Here is a 26,672-nt window from a genome sequence, read left to right as displayed (position 1 = left end):
GGGGAGAAGCGTGAAACCTCTCCCAGTGAAACTCCTTGCTGTCAGGTGAAAAGAAGCGGCTGGCGACTCCACATGTGTCGGAGGAGGCGTGTGGTAGTCTACACCCTCCCCAGACCAACAGAGGATAGCGCATCGATCAGGACCATGATTCACACGGGGAATTGGTATAACGACTAAATTGGGGAGAAAATGGGAGAAAAATGGCAAAAAAAAATTGGTTCGTGGACGATCCCCAAGACCAGGCTCAATCAGCATTAGCAGTGAGAGCTCCTGCGCCTCAAATTTAACACTAAGCCCCACCCGAGGCCAGCTTCTGGGGATTTAAAGCCACCTGTGGCCTGCACGTGACCGCAGAAACACCGCTACCTTCCGAAAGAAAACACATCGTTACCGTCCCGATCTGGAACTGGAATCAAACTCATCTGGTCTCAAATTGCCTCAGCCCTCCTCGAACCTCAGCCCCTGGCTCGGACACAAATCGCCGCTGATTCCTGGACGGCTGGAGTCGGACGCGAGCGAGCCGGGCTTGATTACAGGCTGCCATTACAGAGCCATTTTCCAATCTACAGCCGGCTCAGAAAGTGGCCTCGTCTCAAAATGATAGAAAAGCAAAGAGCTGCGGTCTGATGCTGCCTGTGATTAGTGTTATTCACTGTCAGTTTAAAAGGAAAAAAAACTAATACTAATTCGACGCCATACAAACATGAACACAATTACGTACTCAGCTAACAATGATCCTGTTGGTTTGCACACAGAAAATGGAGAGCTTTCCTATAGCGTTGACTGGAGTGTGAAACACACAGCAAACTCCATATTGTGGACTGTGAGTTACTGTATATATTGCCATTTATGGTGAACGTATGGTGTAATTTGAATACATACATATTGTACCGTGATGCACCAGAATCTTTTTTTGGCTTCCTGAATGTGGCCATGAATACTGGCTGTAGTTAGGACTGAGGTATTATTTTTTTATGTATTAAAAATAGCTGAACTGATTTTTTTTTTTTTTTTTTTAAACAACCTGAGGCACAGGTACGTAGCATCACTTAATGTTCTGCATCGATGCTTTATGAGGTATCTGCGGAGAGCAGAGATAATGTGCAGTGGAGAAAAATCTATTAGCGCGCTGATGAAAAGAAACTGGGCCCGATGACGGACTCGGCCCATCTTGTTATGATGCAAAGCCCTTTCTGAGCTAATCAGCTTGTTTTCTGTGCAGGAATGAGCCGCAGAGTAGCCTCTCTTCCTCATGCTCATTATCCGTAATTCAGAAATATCAAGGAGCCGGCTATGAGAGAGAGAGAGAGAGAGAGGAGAGGGAGAGGGAGAGAGAGAGAGAGAGAGAGGGAAGGACAGAGAGAGAGAGGGAGAGTGAGTGAGTGAATGAGTGAGTGAGTGAGTGAGAGAGAGAGAGTGAGTGAGTGAGTGAGAGAGAGAGAGAGAGAGAGGGAGAGTGAGAGAGAGAGAGAGAGAGAGGGAGAGAATGAGAGAGAGACAGACGGGTGAAGAGAAGGAGCAGGGATGGTTTACCCTGTCTGTTCAGTGAATCACCCACAGGGCCCAAGTGCATCAGTCACCGGACGCTGCCTGAAGTGTGTTTTAGGTTTCATTCAAACAAAAGAAAAGTAACTTAAGCGCTGAAAAAACGAATATAGATTTATTGGGGCTTACAATGCACGGGTAGAATAACTAGCCGGGCAGCAAAGAAGGCTACTGCAGGTACTATGGTCTATTTTTCTTTGCTCTTGCGCTGGTTATTCTACCGGTGTGTCTAGCCCAGTAAATCTACATTATTTGTTTTCAGCACTAACGTTTTTCCCCAACATCTTGTTCATTTGCTCGCCTTTTTGTGAACACTTGGATTTGTTTCACTTCCTCACACTTCTCAGGTCTAATTTAAGCACAAAATTAAGGGTTAACCCGTGACACTGAGAGCATGAGACCCATTCCCTACCCACAATGCAACACTGCGGTTTGTACGCATGTAAATGCTCTTAATTATAATGTCATGCTTCACATTACATTCATTTAGCGGTCGCTCTTATCCTGAAGGGCAATGTAGGAGAGCACAAGTGCCCTCAAATGATTTATACGAGCACTAGGCCAGACCAGGCAAACAACGTTTCCAGACCCGCCAATTAATTTTTCTGAGCAAGAAATGAAATTATTCTAAATACATACAGACTACATCTATAACAAGCTCCAAAAGGAAAAAAACTTCAACCAAAAAGTAATTCCACAATGAATACAAAAGGTAGGTGCGCTGAGGAGGATATCGGAGAGGAACGAAGACGCAGTCTGAACAGACAGGTCCTTCGGTCTGTGTCAGGCTATAGCCAATGATTCAGCCATCCTGGCTACCACGGCAAGTTTGTTCCTCCACTGGGGGACCAGCACAGACATGCATTATGACTGGGAGATAATTTATATATTGTTTTGCTCAGATAGAGACGCAGCTAAACTGGACAAATAAATAAGAGGAAATTAGAGGAATCTAATCATGGAAGCTAATGGCAGCATCACAGTAATTTTGAGCACTGCTAAATCCCCACCCTACCCACCCCCCCTCCCCACCCCACCCCACCCAGAAACATTTAAAAAATGGCTGTCCATGGCCATCTGAACACACACGGGGGACTTCGGAGGATTCGTTCAACCCGCCGCGTTCGAGGCCCAGGAGCATCGCGTCAGGAACGTGACAGTTGAGCCGAACGGCAGCTCGTCGCACCCGAGCTAATAAGGAAGCAGACTGCTGGTGAACCGCCATTTAATTTCCCTCAGAGCACGGCTGCGTGGCGCCTCTCTGATACGGGGGATTGTGACTTCATTACGCTGCCGTATTAAAGCCAGCCGGAATCTGTCTGAGCCGCTTAAAAGCAGCACTTTGCCCGGGAAGTGGTGTCTTGGGTCCTATCATTTTTTTTTTTTGACATTTTAATAAATGAGGCTTTTGTAAAGCAAAAACATGTTTCCACTGCCGAAAGGACCTCCCCCCCACCCCCCCACCCCCACCCCTCCTAGGGGGACAGACTCGAGACTGGCTCTACGACCAACACAGACGCTCTAGATTTATTCAAATGAATAGGAACATATGTTAATTCACAAGTCTTTCCGTCATTTTGAAATGCACTTTTCATTTTCATCGCTGTGGCGGTCCAAGACCATCTCCTGAGCAACCTTCCTCTGCCATAACGCAATAATGGAACAGTTTTTCAACCCCAATTGGATTCTTAATTTTTCAGTTCCCTAGAGAATATACTCTCTTCCCATCCCATAATCATAAAAATGCACCATAATAAAGAAAAAAAAAATATTAGAAATAAACACTGGCCTAGATTTTATCAACTACGGTTTTTTTAAACTTTGACTTGCAAATGAATGTAGTTCCAACAGCGTTGTTTCTAATGTAATTTTTTTTTCTTAAACAGTTCAGTGATCAGCGAACACATGTTGTGAAACGTTGTTTTGACTTGCAGATTGGTACTTGGCTTGAGATTGGTATTTTGATGTCGCGTTTTGACTTGGAGATTGGCATTTGCTTTGAGATTGGTATTTCGATGTCGCATTTTGACTTACAGATTGGTATTTGGTTTGAGATTGGTATTTTGATGTCGCATTTTGACTTACAGATTGGTATTTGGTTTGAGATTGGTATTTTCATGTTGTGTTTTGACTTGCAGATTGGCATTTGGTTAAGAAAAATAATGCAGCACCAGCTTTCACACCCAAAGAATCCTCTCATTTCAAGACGTCCAATTTTCTGTCTTAATTGTGATTTAATGCCTTGGAAATGCCAAACCTCAGTACATTCATTACGAATGGGTGCCAAACAATGCCTGTCCATTCTTGCCACTCCCAGCCAAAGAGCCTTCACCAAATTAAATGTTTTATTCTTTTAATCACATTTGTATTTTTTTTTTTTGAGGTTCTGAATACGCAACTGACAAAAAGCTCCATCAGACTTCAGAAACTAACGGATTGATTGCTCGTTAGACCTTAAAGAATCTTAAAGCAATTAGCCACGAACGCTGAACGACAAATATTTTCATCTCCGCTGATCCACGAGCCGTGCTCAGCACATTCGGAGGAAGCGCCAGTGTCCAGCTCGGAGTTGCACCCTTAACACAAAATGGCCGCTTCTCTAAGCACGAAAACGGTGAGGGGGAAACTAGACTGAAAAAATAATCTAGTAATACCGCCTCGCGTTTGTATGCCTCCGCCAACCAAGGCAAAAATGTGTTTTGTGAGGTCACAATCACCTTGACCTTTGAACTTTGACCACCAACATCTTATCAGTTCATCCTTGAGTCCAAGTGGACGTGTGTGCCAAATGTGAAGAAATTCCCTCAAGGCAAAAACCTGTTTTGTGAGGTCACAATGACCTTGACCTTTGACCACCAAAATCTAATCAGTTCATCCTTGAGTCCAAGCGGACGTTTGTGCCAAATGTGAAGAAATTCCTTCAAGGCGTTTCCGAGATATCGCGTTCACGAGAATCGGGAGGGACGGACGGATGGACAGACGGATGGAAGGACGGACGGACGGACGGACGGACGGACGGACAACCCGAAAAAATGCCTCCGGCCACGGCTGTGTTGTCGCGGAGGCATAAAAAAACACCCAATGAAAGGATCAGCGCTGCTCTGCTTTAATCAGCCACACGCCGGGCGCAGGTGTGACCTCCGAATCATTTAACGCTTCGGCCCGCATTCTGCTTTTATCCGTGACGGCGACGCGGGCGGTGCAAAATGGCCGCCGCTAATGCAATAAAGAGGCGCCAGGGCGCGGTTTCACGGTCCCCACGCGCACCTGGGCTCTCAGACACAGGTGTTTATTGGAGTTTACCGTCACTTGGCGGCTTACGCGGTCATTAAGAGGCGCCACGCTACCCCTGCAGGCGACACCTCCGATGTATGCAGAGCTGAGGGACCGCAGAATGCCTATAGATTTCCCCTGGTAACTAGCGTGCGCTAGCAGACCGCCATTATATAAACATGTAATATCTAAACGCATGTGTTTCACCCCCCCCCCCCCCCTCCTTTACTGATAGCGGGGTAGATTCATTTAATTAGTTAGGTTCGTGCGCAGCCTCGCATTCAGGAACTGGATATAAACTCTTAAACTAAACTTTTTTTCTTTTTTTTTCCTTTCTTTTTTTTTTTAGTTTTGTTTATCTTGGAAAGCGCTGTCATCACACTTGACAAAACCCATTGAAGAGGGGTCTCCTGTGAGTACTGCGATAACGCTAATTAAAAAAACCGGCGGCGATATCGCTTTCCTTTTTCTTGTTGCAGCTTGAGACACGACGGAAGTCCCGAGCTAACGCTTCCAGTCGAGCGGAACAGGCTCGGTTTCCTGTTCCCAATCATGTGGAACAGGCTCTGTTCCAAACTCAGGGGTCTGCAGCATCGGCGGACCCAATGGTGTCCCAGCACCAACTGTGTTTAAGATGGATTATTAACGGACTCCCTTACCTACAGCGCAGTGACACACATTTTATGAACGTATTCGTTTTTAAACATAGATCTTTTTCCAGAGGTAATTTAGATTAGAGGGAGTAGTGTAATGTCTCGTTGAGCAGGTGTGATGTAGTCCTTATCACAGAACAGCTTTAACACGTTGTGTGCAGTCTTTTACACAGGTATAATTTATTCCGGAGCGCAGTCAGGAAATGCTCCCAGTTGACATTCACAAGATGCGGAGCCCAAACTCATGTTTCCGATATTTTCTGTAATTATCTTGACGTCTGTATTTCAAGTAGTGAAAAATTACACATAGGTAATTCCAATTACCTCACTGTGTGAATATACGTTCAACGGTCGTCTGGGCAACGGAACGCTCTTTAACGGTTTCCTTCAACAGTTTTGGTTTAAAAGTTCCTGCCACAGACTAAGCACGAAAGGCACTAAACAAACCAAATTCAAACGCAAAAGGCCTTACTTTTCGTTTTGTGAAGAATGAGAGCCCTCATTTGTAAGTTAATTTGACGAGCGTATCCAACACTAGGGGCCCCTTTTGAATTTCCTACCTTTTGTAGGCTACTGGTTCTGTTGTACAGATGGAGCTCATATGCATGCAGTTTAATGCAGGGCTGCATTAGTGGCCGCTTAGGACCACGGCTGAGAAGCACAGATTTAGGTACTGAGGGGGGGGGGGGGGGGGGGGGTTGGGGTAGAGCTATCGGTGCCAGTTATGCCTGGTATGTGGAAAGACTCCCATTAGCACAGGGGCTTTGGATCGCGTCGGCTGCCGCTCTGCATTTTCGCCATGTAATCAACGTCCGGGAATCCTCTCGTTTCAAGATGTGCAATTTCCTGTCTTAATGGTGATCTAATGCCCTGGAAATGGCGAACCTAAAACGGTAATTTGCTTACGCCACACTACATTCATTACGAATGTGTGCCACACAATGCATTCCCCATTCTCTCCACGCCACGCCGAGCCAAAGAGCTTTCACCGATTTAAAATTTTAAAAAAAAGAAACACATTTGTAATTTCTTTTGAGGTCCTGAATACGCAATTAACAAAATAGCGGCACCAGACTTCCCCTTCAGAAAATAACGGATTGATTGCTCGTTAGATCTTAATGAATAAGCAATTAGCCGCGAACGCAGAACGGAGAATATTTTCATCTCCGCTGATCCGCGCCCGCGCGCCGAGCTCGAAGCGTCGGGGGGAATGAGGTGAGGGACGGCGGGTGCGGCGAGTCAGTCGCAGGCTTACCGCAGGGCCCTCGCCGTAAAGGACGCGCTGTTTAACGTGCCGTTCGTGGACTCGAGCGCCGGGTCACGCGGTCCTCTGATCCAGTTTCAGCACGGGAAGCGGGTTACGTAAGCCGCCAGCTGCGTCGCGTGGTCTCGCCTGATCTCGCGTGATCTCGCGTGATCTCGCGTGATCTCGCGTGGTCTTTTCTGGATCGATCTACCGTCCTTGTTGGACGCTTCTGGAAAAAAAAAAAAAGAAAAGAAATCAGTGTGTAAACACACAACCAGTCCTTTAACCCAGCCAGAACAGACACACACACACCACGCACACACACCACACACACACCCCCACACACACCACACCACACACTCACACACACACACACGCACACACACACGCACACACACACACACACACACACACCATCGCTCAGAAGATGAACATCCTCGCACAGGACACCTGTTATAAACAAACTGAAATAAACAAACTCTGACAAAGTGATTAATTGGCCTGCTGCACACTGATCAAACACAATTACAAAGGTAATCCATAGCAGGTTTGGGTATATCCAACAAAAAACACTTCCCTGAATTTTGTTCTTCAGATGATGTTTTCCAGAAGACAGCTTTAAATTAACATTTTAAGCACTCTGCCACATTAATTTAGGTCAAAATGTTAAGGAATACCTGAAAGCTCAAGTCTTAGTCATAGATTTCAGATAACAACCCCTCGATGCCCTTGAGAAGTGATTATTAGCATTATATGAAAGATAGTTATCAGTAAGGTCATCGTTACAAGCAAACACACTGAATATAAAAATTTCCCATTTCTTAGGCCTCGCGTGTGCTGTGATTGGCTCACAGTGATATCGCAGGTGACCATTTACCACAACATACAGTACAGCAGGCCAATAAGGAGACAGACATCAGCTGTGTGACATTTCAAAGCACGCACAGAGTCTCGGGGATCTGCCTCTGCTGCAATTAATTTAATTTTAGCAGCATTTACATTTCACAAAAGCTCCCACATGAATGAAGACTAATAATAATTCATTTAAGGCCTGTTCCTCAGTGGAATTTTATGGATGACCCGGTTTACTTCAAGACAAAGCAGCACCTCAGCACAGCTCTAAAATAATACATTTTATTACATTACTAGTAGCACAGCACTAAGGACTGTAATGCAACTTACACTAAATGGCCTTACATACAGTACACCACCAAGGAATGTACATGGTATTAATCCACAGTACAAATGGCAAAACAGATTCCTGACCAGGATGGCACAAATGCATGGTGTACATAGGTTCCACCTATACAACACCATGAGCTTGGCACTATCCAGGGTTTCCCACAGAAATCACGGCAATGACAACAGACGAACATTAAAATTCCGCACTCTGACCTCATGTAAACACACAGAACTCAGACACTCCACACAGGCACATAGTAAAGCTCCAAACATGTAAAGCCTGCTTCGTATTATTTTGTGGTTCAGATATCCAGCTACAAGTTAGACCATAAAACTGGACTAAATTTGTACTCTGAGATTGAAAAAAAAAATGGCATAGCCAGCTGGACAGCTATGTCTGAGCTGGCTAGCAAACTGGCGACCTAGAATTTTTAACAACTAGCAAGACAGCTTGCTACTTTGTCACATGTACACTTATTCCTGGGATGGCTAACTTGTTTGTTAGCTGCATTCAGATGTTCAACTAGCAGAAGTACATTAACTGGACTTCCGGTGCCATACAAAACAGTTATATCTAGCAAGCTTGCCATCTACTGCTAGCTGCTTCCTCGGCCAACCCAAGCTAGTTACTTTGCCACATGTAGCATGTGTCATTTATAAGTGGACTTACAGTACGAGGGATAGCTTCCTCTTCCTATAGGTACTAATATTAAAATTACAATTCAAGAGGAACAACTCCTGCTCAAAAATGGCCTGTTTACTTGGATTAATGTTATACAAAATACAGAGCACGTCTGTTCCATTTCATGTACAGCCGGCCAACGCTAGCTCATAAATTTCAGGTCTTTACACATTAGGTGAGAGACTCACACATTTCAGAATCAATCTCCCACTCAACACCGAGGTCCAGAAATCTCACATATTTTTTTTTATGACAGCTAAAGCTTGCAGCATCTTGGGCGCCACATTTAGCATAATTAGGCAATATTGTCATTCCATTAAAACACATTATCCAGTCTGAACTACCCAGGTGAAGATCTGTCAGGTAGCAATACACATTACTATGGAATAAAGGCTACCAGTTCTGTAAAAACAGCTCACTTCAAAACTGCATGCCCACTTACATTAGCCTTATAAAGAATACATACAATACGTAGTAATGCGGACAGAATCAACAGCTGTTAATCTCCACAATTCAAGATCGCCTTCTGCGACATCAGCACAAATAACACATAAAAGCTGCATGACCTGGGCCAATGTATGGCTGAGTGTTAGATGTAATCTGATACACAGATAACCACTGTAGAGCCAAACAAGTGTTTGAATCCTTACCCAGGACAGTCACACAATGAATGCATGTTATGATTAATAAATTCATGAATCATTACTGATTACATCAAGGCTGTTGTATTATACATATTTGTGAATCACCCCAATGTCACCTTTATTTGCTGTTAGTTCTACAGACAGCTTGGAGGTTTAGGTGACCGTTCTCAAATTACATCACGTTATTAACTGACTGAAACCAATATGTCACGCCCACACTATTATATTATAAACTAAACAGCATGGATCAATTGTCTTTGACTTCTAAAATTCATAAACATTCTGCATGCTAGACTAAAAAAAACACAAACATCTTAACAAAAACAATTATTGCATTTGTCAAAAAAAGCAGTTTCTAAGAATTTGTCTGCAAATCAGAATCTTGCCATCAAAGTGACAGTTACAACTAAAACTTTGCCAATCTGTTTCGCAGAAAATACACAAGCTACACCCCCAAAGCAATGGCTGCGTGTGCTTTTCCACATTTGTTAAAGTGATTTGGGCCTGGGCTGTTTCTCCTATAGCCTTTTTAAGATCTGCAGTATATCATTATATGACACATACAGTATTTAGCCTGTAACTGACAATTCCCCGTGGATCTTGCGATATCCAGGAAGTCTAGGAGGCGACGCTGCTTCGGGGCCAATTAGATTGAGATGAAGAAGGGAATCAAATCAGCATAAAACATTTGATGATGGCCAACGATACAGGCCATGGACACACCGGATAGAGACTGAGATCTAAGGACGGCTGTGCTCACGCCTTAGGCTAGCAGACTGTGGTGCAGTGTAGTATAATGGGGAAACCACTGGGCTTGTAACCTAAGGGCTGCGGGTTTGATTCCTGGATAGGACACTGCCGTTGTACTTTACTTTGCACTTTGCACTTTTGACTCTTTAATAAACCCATTTGTAAATAAATCCCATTTTGTGTTCGACTCCTTTATCTTATGGCCATTTTTCCTAACTCCTTTATCTTATGGCCAGGGTCGTAACATCCACATTGGTGCACATTCTAATGTGTAAGCCAGAAGCCGCTCCCTCACATTCTGGGCTAGACTGCATATTGCCAGTCAGCTTCCTGAAACACCCCCCTGTGACGGACAGGCAGGCGATAACAGGGACCGGTGCACTGGAGCATGCTGGGTCGTGGAAGCGGGCCTGCACAGCTGTTGACATTTGCCAGGCCCTCGGCTGGCCGAGCAGTCCTTGACATTTCCAGCCGGTTTGAGCGCGGCCATTCCTCTTAAGCAGTTACCGAGAGACGAAACACAACAGCGACCAATCAAACCGCAGCATCTTCTGTCATGTGAAAAATGACAAATGGTGAAAAAAAATTTTTGTCTATTTTTTTTATACTTGTGTAAGACTGTAGATTGTCAACTACTGAGTTATATATCACATTACAACAAGAATAACTAACTCCACTGAGTCCAGATAGTGATTGGCTAAATGTGCAAATTAAATTAAATTAAAGGCCATATTTAATGACATTACCTTACCTTAATAACCAAAAAAAATCTAAAGTCACAACGCACAAATATCTTGTACTTTTGTGTATGTTCAACTGGCAACATTTTATCCTGATAGCACAAAAGAATTAAGGATTAAGCACAGACCTGAAACATCAGGGCAAAGCAGCTGGTGAATGTCAGGTGGTAAGCCCTGTAAAATACATCGGTGGACAGCTGCATCGCAAAATAAACTGGTAATATCTGCTGAGACAACTGGAGTGGACAGCTGCTATTCTGTCAGCTCTTGGCAATTTAGGTACAAAGCCAGTGCAACATTCATCAACTGACCATTCTTATGTTATAAGTTGCTTTATATTTATATTGCATTTATATTTATATTGCATTGCATATCTAATGAAACTCATTCACAGATTTAACCTTCACTGCATTTTCACAAGGGCACAAAGATGTTCATTTTAAAAGTATACTTTCAACATTTGGCAGTTATAGAGTTTAAAAATGACTATTCTCGGCTAGTGAGAGTAGGAAATTAGGGAAAACATCGGTGGCAGAAAATGAAGGATCCCTGAATTCAATTAACACACTTAAGGACAAGATAAAGAGGATGCCCCACTGGCGATCTCCACTTTAAGAGGCGAGAAGGGGCTCTGTTTGATTGGTCTCCCCAGGGCCATCTTACCTACTCCTCTGGGAACAGAAATAGCCCAACCTTGAAGAGGGGGGGGGAAGAGGAGGAGAGAGAGCTGGCGATGAACGTATCAGATGGTTTGTCCATGGATGCTACAGACAGTGTATGCCTTTGTCCCCCTTTGCCCCCTCCTACAGAGCATTGGGGGGGGGGGGTTACCAAGTTAGCCAAGTATGACTGACAGCCACAATGGACCAATAAAAAAAGAAACAAAAATCACATGACCAATGAGGCACAGGCTGTGGTGAAGGTTGGGTGATTGATACAGGTGTCAGACTCGGGCACCATGGCAACGGGGGCAGGGCCTTTAATATGGTGAGTAGTTAAGCTCTCTACGTTGCCCTCTGCTTTTCTTAGGGAGTCACTGCAACCCAGCCCAGTGAAATTATCACACGTTACCACCATTTAGCAGAACTTATCCAGAACTTACAAAATTGGTGAAATAGTGTTAGTGAAATGTTTCAGGATTATACAGTATGCAGTGTGAATAAACAAAAGTAAACTAGCGAAACACAAGCTGGGAGGAGTCAGTAACATATTATTTTTAACTGGCAAAGGAAACTTGCTAACTTGTTAAAAACTCAAACAGAAGTAGGGCACATGGTGATAATGACTCTAAATTTATCATTTCCATGCGCTCTATTATGTGTTAGCATCAGCATAAAAGCTCCTCCAGTCAGGGAAGCAACACTGGCATAGAAAGCCGCGTGTTTGCTGTGACAGGCGTCGTGAGCTAGTCTGGTCTGCTTATATAACGTCCCTAAACACGCCCCGGCGATGCAGTCAGAATCACGCCTCCTCTGCAGAAACAACAAAAAGCCCAGCGAACTGCGTGCGATCAACTGCCGTTTAGAATTCCCCAGACGGTGCCCACGGTAACCGATTTAAATCCTCACAGAGACGAGCGCTTCTCCAGAGAGACACACACACAGGAGCCTGGATTATCTGTGAAATGTTTGAGAAAAACCCGGTCGTGTTTTTTTGGGACTGGGCGGGGCGTGTGACCGCCGGATGCTCCTCTGGCCCCCCCGTGGGGCTGTAGGGCTGTGGGACAGGGGGTCAGTGGTGTTGGGACGGGGGGGTTTGCTCAGTGGAACGGGAAAGGGGAGGCACTGACCTGGCACGTGCACGCATGCACTGGCATATACCACACATAACATGATTACACGGTAGTCACAGTGGCCATTTCTTTAGGTGACAGGTATATAAACTTGATTTAATATTGAAGAACAGCTACTTTCCTTTGGAATAAATCCATTTTAAGATTATGCGTTACATTTTTTTCTTGAGTTATTTCAGTGCGCTAAAAACCTTGAGATAAACAGCAGCTTTCCTTTACTTATGCTGAAACTCCCCAGCGGAATTACAAAACCCAAGCGATCTATAAAGGGTTAAACCATACATCATTCCCGCAGTGTAATTTCACCGGCAAATGGCCCTTTTTGACACGCCGTTAGCCGAGCTGAAATTCCTATCAGAGCAAAGAATTCCGCTCTGCGACGTGGGGTCGGACGGAATGAAGTCCTCGCGCCGCGGACCGGCTAAAACCCTCGGCCGCGTCTCCCCCGCCAGAAACGCACTCCACCGGAGAACGAGCGTGATCGATCTCCGGCGCACGCAAACCGGGGAGTAATAAACTCCGCGGTGAAGCTAAACAAATAACAAAATGGACGCTTATCGGGGGGAACGGGGAATAAGCAGAGCCATAGCTCACCCGCTCCACGCGTGCCTCTGCGCTCGGCCTCCTGGACCGGCACTCGCTTTGGAAAGGGAAACGGAAAAGAAACCTTCAGGAAACCCTTTAGGAACAACTTGACCTTTGGTCCTTTTAAACTCTCCCAGCGAAAAAAAAATGTATGAAACAAATATGAAACTAAATATTAAAACATGACATGCAAAGAATGCTAATCCTGAGGATATGATATTGCACTGAAAATACTACCACTACACTTTCTTATGTGAAACATTATGTACTCTGGGGCATATTTACACCTGTGACAGACTCGAGCAACATGAACTTCAGTCCCAAACTCACACGTTACACTGAGTACATTCACACACTGTGCATTTTGTCCATGTGCATTTTATTTACAAAAAAAAAGGGTAGAATATCTAGAATAAAACACCAGGGAATGTTGCGTAACTACAAGTGGGTTTGATAAATTGTGCTTTGGGATGCTTAATCAGTGATACATATTTCTCATTATGAACGAGGAAAACATATATTAAGTTGTCAATGTTCATTCCAAAATTATTTCCATCAGCCGCTAATGAGTTTGTGATTAAATTATGTTTTATTGTAAAATTGACCTTCTATCCGTTTAAGAAAAGACTACACGAGTATTCGTTAAACTGATGATTAATTAAATACCAGAGGAAACGCTGCATTATGCTCCGGGGTGAAATCAGGCTCACGCTTTCAGCACCTGCCATTTCCCCCTGCTTGTACATTTGAGACTGTGTCTGCTGCTGGTGCAGGTGCTTCAGCAAAGGAAACCTGTCAGGCCATTATCATAACCTGTAAAATTACAGGATTCAGACGCTGATTTAATTAAGCAGCCTCACCGATTACCTTAATGGTACCACAACCCACGACCCCAAGCCCAGAGCTAACCCTAATCTTAGAGTTAAAAGCCACGCGCGTGTGTGTGAGGGCGTGTGCATTTATTTATATTTATTCATAATATATATATATATTCATTAATATTCATTCCAGTGTGTGAGTACGGGCCGAAGTGCGGGCTGTCTGTATCATCTCAGCGGCTCACGATACAGCTTCAGCCAACATGCACAAAAGAAAGCAAAGGCTGGCAGTGCCACCGCTGTTACCTGTTTACAGTTTACAGTGCGTATTGTTTACAGGCAAACGCAATTACCGGCCTGTCAACGTGTGAGCAAACTAAGCTTAGGTGTTAACCAGACCCACGCTTCATTTACATTTACTGTATTTACTGACATATAAGCCTCCACAGCTGTGATTAAACCTTCCTGCACACTGACCTATAAACCGAAGCCCCCCCCCCCCCCCCCCCGCCCAGTATGCGGAATGTCCCGGAAGGCTGGCTGACGTTTCTGCTTAAGCGATCGAGCTGTCGCCTCCCTGTGACCCCGGGCGTATATTTGGACAGCGTGGTAAGAGGGACGAATGAATGAATAATAACACACTCAACCCCCCAAACACAGGAGATGGGGGGGGGAGGGGGGGGGGGGGCACGGTTTTCTCCTGGAAGCTCCGCTCCGGCATCTGACCCAGAAAAACACCGGTGACGGGAGATCCCTGACAGCCCAACGCGCCGTGTGCGGGCGGAGTAAGAATAACCGCCATGCAATCAGACTCCAGCCGGGTAATGTACAGCGCAGAGCTCACCAGAACACACACAACACGAGGAAGAACTCCGGTCCCCTAGGATGAACTCAGCGGCTCACGCGTGGAGAAGTGAAGTAATGTCCTGTCCTCACCAAAATGTTCCCTGTCCAATACCTGCATTTCCCTGTCCTGTCCTGTCCTGTCCTGTCCTGTCCTGTCCTGTCCCATCTCATCCCAGGGAGAATACGAATGTTTCCGCCCTGTCCTGCCCAATCGCGTCAAATTATTTTCCCTGTCATGTTCTGTCCTCCATACTGTATTCTAATCTGTTGTGATGCTTATCAGTAAATAACTTGGAGGCACACTGAAATGAACAAATGTCTGTGTATTTACTGGAAGATACTATATCTCAACAAAACTGTTTCAATGTATTTAAAAAAGCCAAATTGTACAAAAAAAAACACCTCTCTATAATTCTACAAAATCACAATTTTTGGTATTCCAAAACGCTTTATGGGATTATAATTTAATGCAATTCTGTCCTTAAAAAATGGACTCCTTGAAAAGTAGAGAGGAGAGAAAGAGAGGAGTGAGAGAGAGAGAGGAGAGAGAAGAGGGGAGAGAGGGGTAAGAGAGAGAGAGAGAGAGGAGTAAGAGAGAGAGAGAGAGAGGAGTAAGAGAGAGAGAGAGATAGAGAGAGAGAGACAGGAGTAAGAGAGGGAGAGAGAGAGAGAGAGACAGGAGTAAGAGAGGGAGAGAGAGATAGAAAGAGGGAGAGGGGTAAGAGAGAGAGAGAGACAGGAGTAAGAGAAAGAGAGAGAGATAGAAAGAGGGAGAGGGGTAAGAGAGAGAGAAAGAGGGACAGGAGTAAGAGAGGGAGAGAGAGATGGAAAGAGGGACAGGAGTAAGAGAGGGAGAGAGAGATGGAAAGAGGGACAGGAGTAAGAGAGGGAGAGAGAGACAGAAAGAGGGACAGGAGTAAGAGAGGGAGAGAGAGATGGAAAGAGGGACAGGAGTAAGAGAGGGAGAGAGAGATAGAAAGAGGGACAGGATAGAGGAGAGAGAAGATGGAGAAGAGGACAGGAGTAAGAGAGAGAGAGACATCAGAAAAGGGACAGGGTGGGAAGATAGATGAAGAGACAGGAGAGGAGGGAGAGAGAGATGAAGAGGGACAGAGGGAGAGAGAGAGATGGAAAGAGGGACAGGAGTAAGAGAGGGAGAGAGAGATGGAAAGAGGGACAGGAGTGAGAGAGAGAGAGAGAGATGGAAAGGGGGACAGGGATGCGATGAGGCAGTGAGGGAATGCCACCCTGTGAGTAATTAGGCCCATTCTGGGAAACTGAAATAAACCATCTAATTAAGGCCGAGTTGTGAAAGGAAGATAGAGGAGAGAGAGGGAGAGAGAGGGAGAGAGAGAGAGAGAGAGGGAGAGAGGGAGAGAGAGAGAGAGGAAAGGGAGGCTTCTCCACCAGCCAGAAAAGTGAGGTGTTAATTTTATTTGGCTGGTGGAGGGGCTGTTCCGGAGATTCGGGTTGTGCACCAGCGGGAGGGGGCCCTTGGCTGGGACGCAGCCCAGCTTGCACTGTTTAAAATGAGAATATTGCGACCTTCAATATTGCAACACAGACCAGAGCCAATAGGAAAGGGGGGGGGGGGGGGGACCCCATCCCTGGGCCATGGACAGGAGGGCCGGCTCCGGCATCATCAAAGTCATTTTGTGGGCTGTGGAAGGGGAAAGGTCAAGTAAGCTTTCAAAAAAAAGAAAAAAAAAAAGAAAGAGAGAATCAAGTAAAACTGATTCTGCGCTGGAAACAGGGAGGTTCTCTGTGCAGGGTCCTGGAAGATCAGCTGTTATGGACAGATGATCGTGTGGACTTTCTTTGTCCTCATACACAAACTGGTTTGTGTTAGGAAGAAAAGGCCATGTCCATTTTAAAAATATGAAGTGAAAAGCCCTCCTCCCCCCCTTTCCCCCCTCAAAAAAAGAAATCTATCACCCTCTGTTCATCACGGTAAATGTTTTTTTTTAATGCTAGAATAGTACAGCATCCTGTATCATGTATAATTTTCAGTGTCATGACACTCACAAAATATAAAACAACAACTGCAGAAAGCATTGTCGGTTTACCAGTTTGTTAGCACATTCTGATGCAGTAGTGCCTGCTAACAAAACAAACCAGGACCAGGATGGAAAAAACAATATTACAGATGACAAGACCAAAAAGAATGAAATCGTAGATTGTGTGAGACTGCGATGAATGTTCATGTATTCATGACAGCAGCACAGAGGAAAAGGCCACATTCACAATGTTATTTGATTTACTGGATTTGATTTATAAGATAGCGCCCATGTGACATGCTATGCTGGCGGGGTTCATCTGACGGAAGTGGATAAGCAAAAAATCTTATTGCGCTTAAAAAATGTCAGCGCAAAAAAAAAACGAAAACATTTTCTGTCAGCTTCTGTAAGATGGACGTCATCTCAGAGAGGGGCGCTATCGAGAAAATCGCAGACCTTAACGTCTGTGGATGTGGCCTTTTCTACCATGCGGTTGCAGGGAGAATTCATGCCAGCACATCAATGCAAAACAAATCCCAGAATCCCTACACCTATAGACACGAGACACAATGAAATTGGAAAACACCGCTCGGAGGAAAATGTAAATAAATTTCTGCAGATGGAAAATGAAAGTAAACAAGGGGATTCCACCACAGTGCAATGAAGCGCTGCAGCACAATTCCCTGCTCCCAGGACTCATTTCAGCACGTCCTCTAAGGAGATCTTCTTCTTTTGGGATGAAAAGTTTCACGCCCTTAAAAATAAAACTTTTTAAAAGCTTTTCTCTGGGGTCTCCCTAATTTCACTAAAGTCAGTTTGTTTGCCTCTTCAATACAGGAATCAACCGGTTACTTACTACAGTGGATATCACCACAAAATGGAAGCAAGTAGGTGGGTTTTTTGGTAGAAATATTAATGTAAATTATGCATAAATGTTGACTGATTGAAGTGCAAGGAAATAAACTAACACTATTTCATCACCTACAGCACCAACATCTGCTTACATAAATGAGCAAAAACATGAGTAGGTGTTGTAAGTGGTGCAAGACAGCACCATCAAACATTATTTATTCGCTTGGCTGTTTGTTTGTTTTTTTTTTAAATCTTGTTCGTTGCTCGGCTCCTTCATTTAGTTTCTAAGTACTCAGTCGTCACAATAAACAATACAAAACTCTCAACGCGATCATCGGGATAGCTTATGAATTACAACAACACCAAGCATTCTGATTCTCCAACCCAGTCCATTAAAACTGCTCCACCTTGCCACCCAGTTATGAGCAGCAGAGGGACAGATTTTCCCCGGTGTGAAAGGTCTTCTGACTGCTCCACAGGGCTCGAGAAGAACAGATCCGTCTTCAATCAGACGTGATTAAGGCTAACGAGTCTGTCTTCCCTTAAAATCTTTTTAAAGACTCATTTCGTTTAAGCGTTAACTTCATTTTATTTCTTTTTATTAAGAATGTTATGATTGGCTTCTACCTTGTTTGTTTTTCATTTTTATTTGTTTTTGTCATCTTTTTTTTTATCCTGAAGTGTTTTTAAGAACACATCTTGAGACGGACCTGCGATACCTTCGTATCACTCCTCTTGATCCACAGCCACACAGAGGCACCTTCTGCTGCCTTCATTATCAGCTTCCTGTTTCCAGCTTCCAACTTCCCGGCCTCCAGATCATGTTCAGGTCGATCTCTGTTGTTCATCCCATAGGGGGCGCTCACTGCTTATGTGTATTATTATTGGTATTAGCATTATTTTCGTTATCATTGGCCCGGACATGGCACCGTAATCATGAGCATTGAAGGGGCACTCCCATCCACCCCTTTGATCTCCCGGATTCATGAGTGTTTCCATCAGAAGCCAGATGGGAGAAATGACTACGGGCACAGTCTCTCTCGTGCTGGATCTGGACCAATGACACGCAGGTCAAGTGTGTGTGTGCGAGCGCGTGTGTGTGCGGGTCGGTGGGGGGGGGGGGGGGGTATGTGAGTGTAAGGTGTGAGTGTGTGTGAGAGTGTGTGTGTGTGTGTGTGTGCGTGTGTGCGTGAGTGCGTGTGTGTGTGTGTGTGTGTGTGCGTGTACGTGTCTGTGTGTGTGTGTGCGTGTACGTGTCTGTGTGTGTATGTCTATGGGTGTGTGTGTGCATGTGTGCGTGTCTGTGTGTGTATGTCTATGGGTGTGTGTGTGCGTGAGTGCGTGTGTATGTCTGTGTGTGTGTGTGTGTGCATGAAACTGGCAATCTTTCCTCCACTCTGCAGACAGCCAGCTACACAGAAACAGGGCAGTCATACTCTTGTTTATTTATAGAATTTGGGACTGTGTCAAATGCACCCCCGCCTGCGGGCCCAGGGTGCGTAAATTTGCCCTTTTCACGTCTGACTGCTGAGCCTCGCTCGCTGACCACTTCAGTGTGAACTGAGGGAGGAAGTGCAATTTGACTGCGCCAGAGAGGCGGCCATTTTGACCGCGGTGCCCTCCATGCAAATGGAGAACAGCAGTTACAGAAACGGGCCCCATAAAAATAAAAAATAATTAAAATAATAATAATAATTTTAATAAAATAAAATAATTGCCTGACAGTCCCGGAAGGCCGGGAGATTCAGCTTATTTATTTGGATATCGTGCCGCCATTGTCAGAAAGGGTAAGTGGACTTAATGCATAACACATTTTTATGTAAATTCACAATTCACTACACCTGCGGTGAATGTAATGAGATTTTTGAAAGGCGTTTAGGTGCTGTAGCGAAAACGATTAGCCATTTTTTGAAGGTTGTAAAGGACCAATGAAAGACTAATGCCCGCGTTGCCGTGGCGTTTCACGACTTCAGCTGAAAAGGAGTTTCACTTATTCATTTCATTTGAATCAAACACTACACATATTTGTGAAATATAATTAACTGCTTAACAGCAGCCTGATATAGAAATACATTTACAAATACATGCAATATTGAGGGCTGAATTACTTTTGACATATCTTTTGAGAAAAATGAATAACTGAATGTACTCACAATCTATTAGTCTATTTGAACGAACTGTTATTTAAATACACTAATTCGGGGGTTAGGAGGGGGGTCAGGAGTGGTCTGCACTGACATGGAGCTGCTACAGCTGGGGGGCCGTGGGCAAGGCTGAGGTTTGACTCCTGGGCGGGGGGGGGGGAGCTCACTCCCAGTCCCCGGCTTCATCTCCAGGGAGCTCTCACTAGGGCCACTGTGCTGATCCAGGGCTGGTACACCAGCATACTGACGCTCTGAAGGGCAGAGAACAGCTCCGGTAAGCAGAGCTGGGGGTCACTTTGCGAAGGCATTGCGCTTCATTTTGCCGCTTTTTAAGTGTTTGATTATACCGAGAAAACAAACACACGCTTTTGTGTGGTAATGGACAAATGCAAAAATTAAACTCCGTGACTGCTTTGAAACGGGGGGGACAAGCCGTGGCATGCTGACAGGGGGGACTTGTGAAATGATTCTGAAATCTCACGCAGCCGACAATTGTTAAAATTAGACAGAAAAATAGACGGTATCTGGGATGGAAGGAGGAGGCAGAGACACAGTTCCTCTCGATCCGTGATGTGACAGAAAGTGTCCTGTCACATTGTACCCCGGATGTGAAAGATTAAAAGATACGGGGCCGCTCTCGAAAAGGATTATTTTTGAGACGGCGGCGGCTCTCGTGATGGCTTAAGTGCTTGAACTCGGACTTGTCACATTACGCTTATGGAAATCAATGGGCTTGTCTTTGAAGCGTCCTGCTGGTATTGTGTTGAGGAATACTTTTTTTAAAAAGAGCCTGAGGTCAGATTTCATTCACAGATCGTGATAAGATAAGGGCTTCACAGGGGCTGGGGGGGGGGGTGGCGGGGGGGCAATCATTTTATCTCTGGTTCAGGTTTAGATTCTCTTCAAAATAACAGTGAATGCAGGGCTGGTTTGAAAAAAAAAAATTGAGATGTATCCTGCAATTTTAATAAATCGCTCGATATGATTCAAAGGCTTCAACTCTTCTGTCAATATTCTGCCCTGTGAAGCTTTGTCTGGGTTTATAAAAGAAAAAAAGAGCAAATTTTTGTTTATTATGCATCATAATTATGCATCATTTTTTCAGATTACATTTTCCAACTGTGCCTCTTTGGTTACCATAGTACCACCCACACCCACACAATGCACACAGAGTTCCGGAGCTACAGCTTGTGCACACTTCCAACACACTGACCTTCCAGGCAGAGAGAGAATATTTTCCACACCACGGGTCACACAGTACTACAGAAGACAGATAACAAGCTCTTCGAAATGTGCACCCAGGCTCATCATTGGAGATCTCAGCAATGAAACCTGGTAACATGTGGACATTTGAGCACACTGATAGGGGGGTGGGGGGGTTGGTGGGGGGGGGGGTTGGGGGACTAATTCAGCGGTAACCCAAAGGAATCGTGGTGGAATTTACACTGACCCTGTGCCTCATGGGATGACAACAATTGTAACTCACCACTGACGCCTCCTGCTTGCAATGACATAACTGGACCAAAGCCTGTGTGGTCTGGGCTATACATAGACGTAAGGCCTTCACTGCCTCAGCCATTCGTGAGCTTGCATCATACACACAGAATCATTCCGCAAACACTGTGGCCTGTCCCATGTTAGCTTTCATAACGCAACTGCAAGATCAAAATCTGATGCAGAAATTGAACCTTTGAGGTATAAAACTAAAACAGGAAACCAGAAAAGAATTGAACAAGCCTTATTTTTCATCATTATTTACTTTGTCATGTTATGTTTGTTCAGTTCCTTGAAAAAGATTTTTTTTAATATAAGTGGTTTGTAAATGAACAAAGATCTAACATGATAAACATAAATTAAGTACTAATGTATTATCATCAATGCTTAGCATAGTCCGTAAATTCAGACTGAAAGGTAAACGATCATGACTTCACATTAACAGCATAAATATAATTTCTTAAGCCTAAGTGTACGAATCCCCTTGTCAAGCTTTTCATATTATTGCACAAATGTTTTTACAATTAAATGGAGCCGTCAAATTATAATACCGCATGAGTGTACAGTTAAATTTACCTTTGCTATTATAATTATAGCTATTATTCATTTTTATCTTTTCCTGGCACAGTGGAGCTTTCCCTCCACTGCTGGATGGCCATTGGAATGATTTAGAATGAGTGCCATACCAGGCGTAAGTGCGCTACAATATTGGCCACCAAAGACAAGAGCCCTTCACCTTGCAAAGTTGCATCCCTTCAACTCTCACAGCTGGTCTTCATCAGTGCTCAGTATTACCACTTGTGGTGAACAGCCATACAGCGACGGAAGCATATCATCAGCAGGCAAAAGTGATTTTTTTCCCCCAGTACTCAATGAACATTGAGGTGAGACTCCAGTGGCATGTTTTGTTTTCCTCCCCATATTGCAAAACTAGGTAAGTGTCACCAAAAGCAAACAAGGCTGTGAATGACTGCTAAATATTCTTCAGCCCAACTGAACAACTAAAATGGATGACATGCTTTTATTCAGCACTGCCTACCAATGATGCTACCATTGTGTGTAGACAAATATGCTGCCCATAAGCTAGTAAGGACGACTAATTTAGTAAACGTTTTCAATTATCGTATCTTTCATTATATGGATCGTTCGAGGTTGTCTTGCAGAACTTTGCAAAATCTAGGCCCGTTACTTAAATTAGTCCTCAAATAACCACTGGTTTGTCCACCCTCCCTTTACCTGGGATTCAGGTATCAAGACAGTCTGGCCCAGCAGTCACACTAATTGTTCAGTTAATTACCTGGAAGGTTTTGATTCAAGGGCCAGAACTGAATATCCATGATCGCAACTAAATAATACGAGTTTCAATACCAGTAGCCTACCGGTAGGCAACTCATTTAGGCAATTAACAGTAAGTCTCTACAACACTGTACTTATCTAGTTTGACAGCTTGTTTTATTGCTCATATATTGTTTTGAGTGATCGTTTCACCTGATGCCTATTTTACTTCTAGTACACTCGTAATTTAATGTTTACGTTCTGACAAGCACCTTGGCATTAGTGGATTAAACCATGACGAGCCGCGCAGGTCACATGATACACACACACACACTCTTTCACAGAGGGAACGTGGCCCTCGGCATCCGGCCTAGTGCTACATCACCACCCCAGGCCTGCTTGCATATACGCTGTACGTAATGAGAAGCGAATGGCTTGTCACGGGCTATTCCCCGTCCGCCCGTCATTTCATAGGATCGTCATTTCGAGATCTCGGCTCGTGTTTTTCCCCCGCGAATCGCAATTTACACACCCGCCATCCGTCGCGGGGAACGGACGGGTCTTTGACGCACTCCGGGTTTTTTAAAAGAGAATATCCGCGCGCGACTAAGAGAGAAGTCGTTAACGTCGGCGCTCGCGGGGCGGAGGAGGGGGTGAGGAGCCGCAGTCCGTTACGCCAGGAGGGCCGGCGCGACCGCGGGGCGGCCCTCGTTACCGCCGCTCCATAAATTATTCATTAGCCGCCAAATCGCCGGGGTTCAAAGGTGAGGAATTCTGCTAAATGGCGCAGATTTTTTTGGATGAAATGTTTAATGAAAAACCCCCAATAACCCGATTTATCGCCCGCAAGGCTGCTGCGGATCAAAGGTGCTAAAGTGTGTCCCGCCGGTAGGTTTCGGAGGTCTGAAATTAATTTATCTGCGCCGCCAGCACATTGATCCACTCGATTCAGACGGGGAAGAACTTACTCGACTGGAACCGCAACCAGAAGGTCACGGGTTCAAATACTGGAAACTACAACATATTACACATAATACTCAAGGGGCCCGGTGTACTACACTGGGCGGCAGTGTAGTATAAGGGGTAAGGAACTGGTCTTGGGACCTGAAGGTCGCAGGTTCGATTCCCGGGTAGGACACCATCGTTCTACCCTTGAGCAAGGTACTTCACCTGCAACTACGCAGCTGTATAGAAATGGATGCAATGAAAATGCTATGTAAAAAATGTGTGCGAGTCACTGTGGATAAGAGCGTCTGCTGAATGCCTTTAATGTAACGTAACTTGCGTACGCTTCCAGCTCGTTTTACAGGTGAGAGATGAGAGAAAATACACACAGGTGCAGAGCAGCACCGCTCTTCTGACAAGCCGGCCCCCAGACGACGGGGCGCCAGTTTCCCAAAAGCTCTGTGTTCACTGTGAAACTGGGCCGGGCCGAGCCAGGGCTTTGACCCACGCTCGGTCCGCAAACAGAACCGCGCGCCCGCCTGTTCTTAACGTGTGCGCTGTTTTATGTGAGCCTGCTGTGCAAACACACCGGGACAAATGCAGCCATGGGCAGAAAAAACCGCCTGGCGGATACCAGCTTGTTTTTTCATTCAAGGCTTCCAGTTTTGGGAGCTCAATGATTTTTTTTTTTTTTAATGGCAAAGAGGGCACCGATTTATTATAACGTGAAGATGATCTGTCTCCAAATGCTATACATTTACATTAATTTCCTGGATAAACCCAAAAAGAAGGTTTGTTCCATTTCTTTTTTTTTCAAACAAATGCTAACACAGTATTTTCACATGTAAGACTGCAGCTAAATGCGCACACACACACACACACACACACACACAAACCTGACGTGATAAAGTGAATCATGATGGATTCATGCAGAGCCTCAAGGCTATCCACCCACGGATAATACCTGCATTATTTACAATGGGGCAGTGATGGAGTGAACATAAGTGAGGAAGAGGAGTGGTGAGGAAGAGTCCTGTGTCCTTCAAAAGCGTTCGCTACCCTCACAGTCGCCCAGTCCCTGCTGCATGTGCCAATCAATCCCACAACGCAGAGCACACGACCAAAGATCATGTGACCCCCAACCAAAGCAGCTGGACTGCTGGTCAGTGTATGTGATGACAGAGCGTTCGATAATTCAATAAGGACCCGCTTTTTAATTGTTTCCAGGCTGCTGTCGCCATTGATTCAAAACACTTTAAACAGAGCAAAGGTTAACCAATGACCAGCGGTCCATAATCAATTGTTAGACCGCGGGAAAGCAGTGCCTGTGGTTTTTATTCACCGCGTCATACAAGGTCAAAAGCTTTAAAATTACTCCCAAACCCGACAGGAAATTCACAGAATTAACTCTGCTGAGACATGAACTGCGTGTTTACTGTGGAGAGAAACATTTCTGTTTACGCGTGCAAGCTGCAGAAACATCATTATATTTGAACAAAGGATTGATGGCTTTTCCATTAAACTTCCCATTTGAGTGACTCGTGGCTGAAACATTGTTCAACTCGCATATCCTATTCAGAAAAATAATCCTTTTAAAAATGTGCTTACTTGTATGCAGACATTTGCAAATATTTAAGGACTTCCACTTAGGATCGGAAAACAACATGTGCCTCAGTCAATATGTACTTCATTGTTTTTTTTTTTGTTTTGTTTTGTCCATTAACCTGAATGATGACAACATTATTTCTATGATCCACAACACTACCCTCTGCATTAAAAGCTGCAGAAAAGACCTTATAGTTGTTTTCAGAAAAAAATATTCAAAATTAAATTGCGTTCTTGACCGCAATTAAAGTTTTTATTATGCAAATGTACCGTCATTCATTGCAGACCCACTGTATAATATGCAGATATACTATATAATATGTGCAATGCATTTCTGTCTTGTAAATAATAGGATTATCTTTTCATGGATGGTAGCAGTTTTACATGTATGAAGTTGTATTCACGACTCAAACTGTGTCAGTGTTGCTGACTGACAGTTACTCTGAACTTCAGTTGATCACACTTGTTAAATTCCATCGCTGCCAACTTTATATCAGCATCAAATTGTGGGAATAACAGTGATTCAGCCTGACAGAATGACTAAATTGACCAGTCAAGTGATTAATTGAATCCTAATTGATAAGTGATTTATTGAATGGTGCTGCTGTTAATTACTTCAGTTTGAAATCGTCTAGTTAAACAACCTGCTCTCCATTGACGAAAGCTTCTTGTAAAAAAAAAAAAGAAAGAAGAAAAAACAAAACAATAAATAAATAAAGTAAATAAATAAGTAAACATAATGTGTGCGGGTCTTCTCTCTATATATAAATTTTTAAATATCGATGGAAGAACAGGCAGAACAGACGGAGCTAATGATTCTTCCATCACAGCGCGAGCGTGGTTCCCTCCATTCGGACGTCATAGACACAGCCGGGATTCGGCACTGCGAGGCAGCCCGAGCACCGTTCTCTTTGCTCTGCTGACGCTGGGAGGATTCCTTCTCTAAGGGGCGGGGGGGGGGGGGCGTGTGTGCTGCTTTCCCCCGCTCTGAACACACGGACACTCGTGTGATTAATCTTGGACTGTACCAGAAACGCCGCTTTGCTCTGCCGAGTAAATAAAACATCTGATACGCCACATTCTGGACAGATGTTCGGACGCGGAGGATTGCCTTTCGGCCACACATAGTGCAAATAGAGAAGGTTTTAATGAACACAGAACCCATAATACGCGGGGATTAGTGAAATCTGACATTGCCACACATAGTCCGTTAAATGAGTTTAGTATGTTGGTACTACAAAAAAAACACTGCATGTAAAGAAAAGAGAAACAGTTCCAGTAATAGTAAGGAAAATATTTAAATCATAATGCAATTAATTAAATATAAATACTTATTCAAATGCTATTCTTCCCTAAAACCTAATAATCAAGGAAGTTTGTGAAACAAATAACACGTTGCGTAAGACACTGGATCGGTCTCTGCAGTACAGATCAAACAGCGGTTGCAATCGGTTGCAGAAGGGAGCTGTTCTCTGAGCATGGTGCTGAAATGAGCTGGGCGTCTCCAGTAACAGAAAGACACAGACACAGCTCTCTCTCTGTGTGTGTGTGTGTGTGTGTGTGTGCTGTATTAGTAAACAAGCAGCCCTGACAGAAGACTTCTA

The 26,672-nt window shown here is 44.4% G+C and overlaps 1 protein-coding gene across 1 annotated transcript in view; it reads right to left on the bottom strand.

Annotated features, from left to right (window-relative positions):
• The window catches only part of syt1a (synaptotagmin Ia), a 183,212-nt gene extending 176,318 nt beyond the window's left edge, over positions 1-6,894 (bottom strand). Inside the window, exon 1 of the mRNA XM_064342439.1 lies at positions 6,727-6,894. The gene's annotated coding sequence lies outside the window, so the exon portion shown is untranslated. The remainder of the gene's footprint in view (positions 1-6,726) is intronic.
• Between the last annotated feature and the right edge of the window lie 19,778 nt (positions 6,895-26,672).

This window comes from Anguilla rostrata, chromosome 7, assembly GCF_018555375.3.
Source record: "Anguilla rostrata isolate EN2019 chromosome 7, ASM1855537v3, whole genome shotgun sequence".
Taxonomy (NCBI): Eukaryota; Metazoa; Chordata; class Actinopteri; order Anguilliformes; family Anguillidae; genus Anguilla; species Anguilla rostrata.
This window is presented reverse-complemented; position numbering and strand designations above follow the sequence as displayed.